Source organism: Pseudophryne corroboree, unplaced genomic scaffold (assembly GCF_028390025.1).
Source record: "Pseudophryne corroboree isolate aPseCor3 unplaced genomic scaffold, aPseCor3.hap2 scaffold_835, whole genome shotgun sequence".
Classification (NCBI taxonomy): Eukaryota; Metazoa; Chordata; class Amphibia; order Anura; family Myobatrachidae; genus Pseudophryne; species Pseudophryne corroboree.
The window spans coordinates 254,353-262,081 of record NW_026970414.1 but is presented as its reverse complement, the minus strand read 5'-3'; the positions used below and the strand labels follow the sequence as shown (position 1 = coordinate 262,081).

The 7,729-nt window shown below is 42.6% G+C and overlaps 4 non-coding genes across 4 annotated transcripts; all 4 read right to left on the bottom strand.

Annotated features, from left to right (window-relative positions):
• Positions 1-2,088: 2,088 nt before the first annotated feature.
• LOC135042768 (U1 spliceosomal RNA) lies at positions 2,089-2,252 on the bottom strand. Its single transcript, XR_010235843.1, has one exon. It is a non-coding gene; the product is annotated as a U1 spliceosomal RNA (small nuclear RNA).
• Positions 2,253-2,403: 151 nt separating this feature from the next.
• LOC135042748 (U1 spliceosomal RNA) lies at positions 2,404-2,567 on the bottom strand. Its single transcript, XR_010235823.1, has one exon. It is a non-coding gene; the product is annotated as a U1 spliceosomal RNA (small nuclear RNA).
• A 674-nt stretch (positions 2,568-3,241) lies between these two features.
• LOC135042713 (U1 spliceosomal RNA) lies at positions 3,242-3,404 on the bottom strand. The gene has a single exon (XR_010235796.1). It is a non-coding gene; the product is annotated as a U1 spliceosomal RNA (small nuclear RNA).
• Positions 3,405-3,556: 152 nt separating this feature from the next.
• Positions 3,557-3,720, bottom strand: LOC135042743 (U1 spliceosomal RNA). Its single transcript, XR_010235818.1, has one exon. It is a non-coding gene; the product is annotated as a U1 spliceosomal RNA (small nuclear RNA).
• Positions 3,721-7,729: the final 4,009 nt, after the last annotated feature.

Sequence of the window (7,729 nt, the reverse complement as noted above, 5' to 3'; positions counted from 1 at the left end):
AGGAAACGTTCTAGATGAATGCTTATTAGCCTTTGTCAGTATGTACTTTTGCAAAGTGTCTCTGTGGTGTAATCGGTTAGTGTGTTTGGTTATTAACCAAAGGGTTGGTGGTTCAATCCCACCCAGGGATGTTATTGACCTTGTCATCAGATTTTGGTGATCTTTAAGTAGACAAGTCAAAATTTCAAACCCCCTCTTATGGTGTAGGGTACCTGGCCTACTCTGATGTAATCAGAGTTAGATTTGATTAAGTGATTTTATCAAAAAACAGCTAGGAAGCACAATTTAGCAGTGGTTTGCAGAGAAAATGAAATATGCTGGCAGAAAAATCCAATTGAGTGATTAAACAGCTCTTCATTTTCTGGCTTTATTTTTATGCTAACTAATTTGTTCTCTGAAAAGTGTCCACAAAGCCAAGTATCGGATTAACATCTTTGTAGGGATGGTTTTTCACCTATTACTAAATTAAACTTGCTTCATTGGAAAGGCAGCAAGATGCATCCTCATTTCAATATCTACTGAAATAATACAGGTTGACACCAGGAAACATTAACGCCACTGCATCCTTGCTGCTTTCTCATGTGGAAGTCTGTTTAATGTGAAAACAAGGTGATATCTAATTAGCACACAGGTAAGGAATTAAGAAAATCTTTATTTAAGGGTAAGATGTTTCTCACAAAATCATTGCCCCAATGCATCATTGAAATTCAAGCTGGAAAGATGATTTTAATATATCACTTGTACATTTTGTATTGCTCTTCTGGTGACAATGTAGTTTGTTTTTGTCAATTACCATTTTAATAATCGGGTAAAGAAAATTAAGTGGATTTTTGAAAGAAAACAATACTGTCTATATACTATTAAAACAAATTAAAAAGGTAAAAGTTATTGTACTTTAAGTAAAATAAAAAGAGCAAAAATATCAATCCCAGTTTTGGATTACTTTAATTAACAAAAAAAATGCATATAGCAGAGGATAATTTCAATCTGCCTACCTCTGGGTTATGGACCCAGCATGCTTCCATTACAGTACTCTGCTGCACATGTAAGTGCAAGAGATCCTGAAGCACTCACTCATCATGGGAAAGTACCAATGTGTTTCTTCATTGGTTGATGGAAGAAACATCTTACAAAAACTCTCCAGATTATTGACTATTTAAAGTTTTTCTAGGAAACGTTCTAGATGAATGCTTATTAGCCTTTGTCAGTATGTACTTTCACAAAGTGTCGCTGTAGCGCAATCAGTTAGTGTGTACGGCTATTAACCAAAAAGTTGGTGGTTCAATCCCACCCAGGGACGTAATTGACCTTGTGATCAGATTTTGGTGATATTTAAGTAGACAAGTCAAAATTTCAAACCCTCTCTTATGGTGTAGGGTACCTGGCCTACTCTGATGTAATCAGTTAGATTTGATTAAGTGATTTTATGAAAAAAACAGCTAGGAAGCACAATTTAGCAGTGGGTTGCAGAGAAAAAGAAATATGCTGGCAGAAAAATCCAATTGAGTGATTAAACAGCTCTTCATTTTCTGGCTTTATTTTTATGCTAACAAATTTGTTCTCTGAAAAGAGTCCACAAAGCCAAGTATCTGATTAACACCTTTGTAGGGATGGTTTTTCACCTATTACTAAATTAAACTTGCTTCATTGGAAAGGCAGCAAGTGATGTCATCCAAGCAGTGGGTCAAAGTTGGCTTCATCCCTCGTCTGCTTATGAAAAGAGAAAAGGGATATGCAGGGCATGGCGGCCTTTTGCGACGCTTGGATGACCCCTAGTTCGCATTAAACACCCCCACCCTCCTTCGGTGTGGGGCTCATGTTGGCCATGCCCCAGCCCCTAAAGCATTCAAGCTGATTTCTTGCAGCAGCTGGGTACTGTAACAGCTCCAGAGCTGCTCTGTAAGGCAAGTAAAAGGGTGTGGGCCCTGCAGCACTACCTGTAGTTTGCATTGTGCATTGGAAGGCACAAAGTAAGCAGACGGGAGGAGAAGTCAGGATAGTGCACAAGGTTATAGAAGGGATGGGCTCAAGAAAAGAGAAGTGGAAACAGACAGCATACTAGGCTGGAGAGAGACCTGAGACAAAGAGATCTGAATTATACGAGAGCCGTCCAGGGGAAACACAAATTATGCAGTCAAGTTTCCCACATTTGGGGAAATCGCAAGGGGCAGCACACCCAGAGTGCAATGGGTGAGCCTTGCCCTGGGAGAAGCACCTTCATGATCATAGTATCTCACCTGGCAGGTTAGTAGGAGTTGGGCTAGAGCTGGGGAGGGTCGCTGCTCGGGCACTACCTTTCAAGTGAAGGAGATCCAACTGAGGCAGCACAAGGGAACTCTCAAAAGAAGAACAAGGCTAGAGGAAGATCTGAGACAAAGAAATCTGACTTTTACCAGAGCTGACCAGAGGAAAGCACAAACACAGTCCACCACTACCACAAATAATGCAGTCGAGTTTCCCACATTTGGGGAAATCACAGGGGTCAGCATACCCAGAATGCAATGAATGAACCTCACCCTGGGAGAACAATCTTCATGACAATAGTATCTCCTATGCAAAATAAGTATGATTTGGGATAGGGCTGGGGAGGGCCGTTGCTCAGGCACATCTCTGTCAAGTAAAGGAGATTCAACTGAGGCAGCACAAGGGAACTCTCATCTGGGGACAACAACTGCAGGGAGAACACATATTTTCAGATGAACATGGGGTGGCAGAAGGCTGCCTAATACTGAAGCACCCCCAAACAACAAACCAAATGCAACAACTAGTGCAAGCATTCCTGGGGGATGGCCTGCAGCAGATGGATTTGAATATGGTGATGTCATCCAAGCAGTGGGTCAAAGTTGGCTTCAACCCTCGTCTGCATATGAAAAGAGAAAAGGAGCGTGCAGGGCATGGAGGCCTTTTGTGGTGCTTGGATGACCCCTAGTTCGCATTAAGCACCCCCACCCTCCTTCGGTGTGGGGCTCATGTTGGCCATTCCCCAGCCCCTGAAGCATTCAAGCTGATTTCTTGCAGCAGCTGGGCACTGTAACAGCTCCAGAGCTGCTCTGTAAAGCAAGTAAAAGGGTGTGGGCCCTGCAGCACTACCCGTAGTTTGCATTGTGCATTGGGAGGCACAAAGTAAGCAGACGGGAGGAGAAGTCAGGATAGTGCACAAGGGTATAGAAGGGAGGGGCTCAAGAAAAAAGAAGTGGAACCAGACAGCAAACTAGGCTGGAGAGAGACCTGAGACAAAGAGATCTGAATTACATGAGAGCCGACCAGGGAAAACTCAAATTATGCAGTCAAGTTTCCCACATTTGGGGAAATCGCAGGGGCAGCACACCCAGAGTGCAATGGGTGAGCCTTGCCCTGGGAGAAGCAACTTCATGATCATAGTATCTCACCTGGCAGGTAAGTAGGAGTTGGGCTAGAGCTGGGGAGGGTCGCTGCTCGGGCACCCCCCTGTCAAGTGAAGGAGATCCAACTGAGGCAGCACAAGGGAACTCTCGAAAGAAGACAAAGGCTAGAGGAAGATCTGAGACAAAGAAATCTGACTTTTACCAGAGCTGACCAGAGGAAAGCACAAACACAGTCCCCCACTACCACAAATAATGCAGTCGAGTTTCCCACATTTGGGGAAATCACAGGGGTCAGCATACCCAGAATGCAATGAATGAACCTAACCCTGGGAGAACAATCTTCATGACCATGGTATCTCCTATGCAAAATAAGTATGATTTGGGATAGGGCTGGGGAGGGCCGTTGCTCAGGCACATCTCTGTCAAGTAAGTTGCATTTGATTTGTTGTTTGGGGGTGCTTCAGTATTAGGCAGCCTTCTGCCCTACCATGTTCATCTGAACATATGTGTTCTCCCTGCAGTTGTTGTCCCCAGATGAGAGTTCCCTTGTGCTGCCTCAGTTGAATCTCCTTTTGGAGAAGACCTCAATAAGATTGTAGCTGATCTGGCTACTGCTAAAACAGCTTGCCTACCTAGTATGACTCCTACCACGCAGAAGGCTAAAAGTACTTTTCTTGGCCCTTTCATCCTCCAGGTAAAGCGTACCCAAGGTCAGGCATACCCAAAGCAAGCTCATGTTTCCAGACCTGCCAAGCCCAGACTGAAGCAATCCTGGGCTGCCCATCAGCCTGCTTCCAAAACGGACAAGCCTGCCGCATGACGGTGCAGGCCTCCCTCTGGGGGATCCCAGGGTGGGGGGCCCGACTTCTAGGTTTGGCAAAGAAAGGTATAATTCTAAGCTAGAGAATTCTGTTTGGAGCTCACCTTGTACTTTGTGAAGAAATAATCAGCATTGTGGCTGAGCAGATACATGTAGTGTGTGGCTGCAAACTGCATGGATCTGCTGCGTTGTAATGCTGATTCTTTTTTTTTGCAAAGTACCAATAGCTTCATATAATGTTCACAATTTTTATGCAGGATCAAATAGCTCAATAGGTAGGGTGTTTGATTAGAATTCAACAGGTTATAGGTTTGAATCCTGGGTATGGTAGTTTGAGATGTGTTATTTAATAAAGTATGTTGTTCTGACTGCCGGCATCCTATCACCTGGGATATCATACTAAATAAATGGAGTTGAGAAAAATTTTTTTTTTTTTTTTAACTAGGGACAATTTCCAGATACTTCTCTTTATAACTGAGATTGCCCCCTGGAACTTCACATCAGTTGACAACTATGCATGAGTGGGCAGTGCTTGCCCTGGATCTGTCCACCCATTTATGTGCCGCCATAAAATAAAGCATGACTAACAGTTATCCTGGGCGTACACTACACAATTATCTGTCAGGCTATCTATCCAGTCTGGATGGATGGAATGAAAATCTGGTAATGTATAGGAGCAAATGTCAATTAACCATTTGCTCCCAAACACTAGAAAAGTGGTCAAAAATGGTCATTACACAAATTGGTTAAACCCAAAATTTAACCAATTTGTTTAGGGGACCATTTTTGTCCATTTTTTAGTGTTTGAGAGTAAATCGTTGATGGTCATTTGCTCACATAGATAACCGGATTTCTATTCCAACCAGCCAGTGTTGGAGAGATGGTCTGCCAGATTACATAATGCATACCAGAGCCATAACTAGACTTTTTGGTGCCCTGTGACAGAGAATTATATGCCCTCCCCCCCATTTTTGCAATATGGACAAAAGGCGCATGCCTTGTGGGGAAGGGGCATAACAAGATTGGTCTCAGAGAAAGCACATGAGATATGAAGATATATCTAGTATACTTGACACTCAATGGTTTGTGGTATTGCAGGGGTGCCCTCCTTAAATGCATATACAGTCACACATGGCATGTTTGTGTAAATGGCATATCAGCAGTCAGCACTAACTGGTGACATGCCATTTGTACAAGTAAGCCATGTGTGACTAATATATAAACATACTTTATTAAATAACACCTCAAACTATCATACCCAGGATTCAAACCTATAACCTGTTAAATTCTAATCAAACACCCTACCCATTGAGCTACTTGATCCTGCATCTATTCTAACCTCCAAAAACAGATTCAGTTGCATTTTCCAGCGTGTTTTGTTTGCGCCTTTGCAAATGTCTTACATCGACAAACTTATTTAGTACTATTTTGCAAATAGGGTTACATTGTCGCAACATTGTGTTCCCTAATTGCTTGATTTTTTAAATGCAAAAATTGATAAAGACACCTGATAATTGCTCTGTGGAGTCTTCTTTTGTGTCTACTTCTTATCTACATTTAATTCCCTACCTATAATCAAGGCATTTTTAAATGCTGGGTGCTGCCAGGACGTGAGGCCTACCTAGTCTTTAGATCTGAATTTGAATGTACTTGTGAACTAACTTAATTTCCTACTTCTAAACTCATTCCTAAATTCACTACTTACATTAATCCTGTAGTTGGGCATTTTGAGCCTTCAATTGTGGGCATTGTTTTGTGTCCAGACCAGCAGCTGGTGGTGTGCATTTGCTGGAAAGGCATCGAAGACCTCCGATATGCTGCATCTCCTGATGTGTGTCTGCCTCAAGTGGCTGTCAGCAAATGCATGCTAGACACCCCATTCCAAGCTGATTGTGACATCACGGAACATGCATCATAGAACAGGCATGCTAGAACATGGGTCTTCAACCTGCGACCCTCCAGCTGCTGTGGAACTACATATCCCAGCATGCCCTGCCTCAGTTTTAGCATACCTTAATAGCAAAACTGTGGCAGGGCATGCTGGGATGTGTAGTTTCACAGCAGCTGGAGGGCCACAGGATGAAGACCCATGTGCTAGAACCAAACCGCAGGTACATTGAATGCTAGCAAGCTGAATGTTTAAATCCTTTTTGTTCCGCAGCATTCCAATGCGGAAGATTCCATGGAACCAGAGATTATTCCATTGAGAAGGACATGCTGCCTGGATGACTGCACTGTGCAAATTAAATCACGGAGCCAGTTGGCTTGTGGGTGGCTCTGGTGACTGGGTGGTTGGGTGGGCGGTGTGTCGGAGGTGGAGCACATGCAAATGAATGTGTATCATCCAGCTAGTGAGAGAGAAAACTCATGCAGGAGTGTGCCTGCTTGTCAGTGAGTTATGCACCTTGCCAGACGTCAAATCTACATGGAGCAACTGGAGGGGACAAGAGCAGGTTTGGAAAATATAGACAGAAGAGCATATATGCTGGCGCATTCTCCATGATTGTGTCAGCTTATGTTTTGGTGCACTGCACTTTCCTCCACTAAGTTTTAGCCATTTTGTTTAAACGCAAGTGTAGTTGCTTCTCGCTCTTTTGGCTGTGATATTGTATTGTGGTTGAAGAGTCTGCTGGAGGGATTGTTTTCTTCATTGGCGAGAGACTGAAGATATTCCAGGATGGAAGGCTTGGGAACACTATCCGTTTTTCAGTTGTGGAAGAGTTGAAAGACCGGATTGGACTACATTCTATAGTAAAGGGTATCTTTGTATTTATTAATCCTCCCTTTATATGTGTCTGTCTTTCAATAAAGCTTTGGGCTTGTGATTCCGTCACCCTCTTACACTCCACACCCATAGCCTTATTAACTATTGTATTGTTTAAATGTATAGTGCAGTTCATGATTTATAGTGTAGGCTGACCTGTGCTGTAGTTCTTGAACTGTACTATACCGACAGCATTTGTATTGTGTTTTGGCTGTGCTGCAACACAGTACTTATGTGTGTAATGTTTATGTATGTTTTTTTGCTTCTTTATGTCAATAAAGACTGCTTTTTCAATCCAATATCTGAAAACAATCAATGTTTATCTTTGATGGCAATAGAAGTGGTATGATATTTGCTGCTTTTGAAAGGCAATATCTGATATGTCCCCTATCTGGGAACCATATATTAAATGGCTTTTCAGAAAAGGGAGATGGGAGAAGAGCTTTCAGTACTTGTAGGACCGATGCACATTTCCTATTCTAGCCTCCAAAAACAGATTCAGTTGCATTTTCCAGCGTGTTTTGGATGCGCCTTTGCAAATGTCTTACATCGACAAACTTATTTAGTACTATTTTGCAAATAGGGTTACATTGTTGCAACATTGTGTTCCCTAATTGCTTGATTTTTTAAATGCAACAATTGATAAAAACACCTGATAACTGCTCTGCGGAGTCTTATTTTGTGTCTACTTCTTATCTACATTTAATTCCGTACCTCTAATCAAGGCATTTTTAAATGCTGGCGGCTGCCAGGACGTGAGGCCTACCTAGACTTTAGATCTGAATTTGAATGTACTTGTGA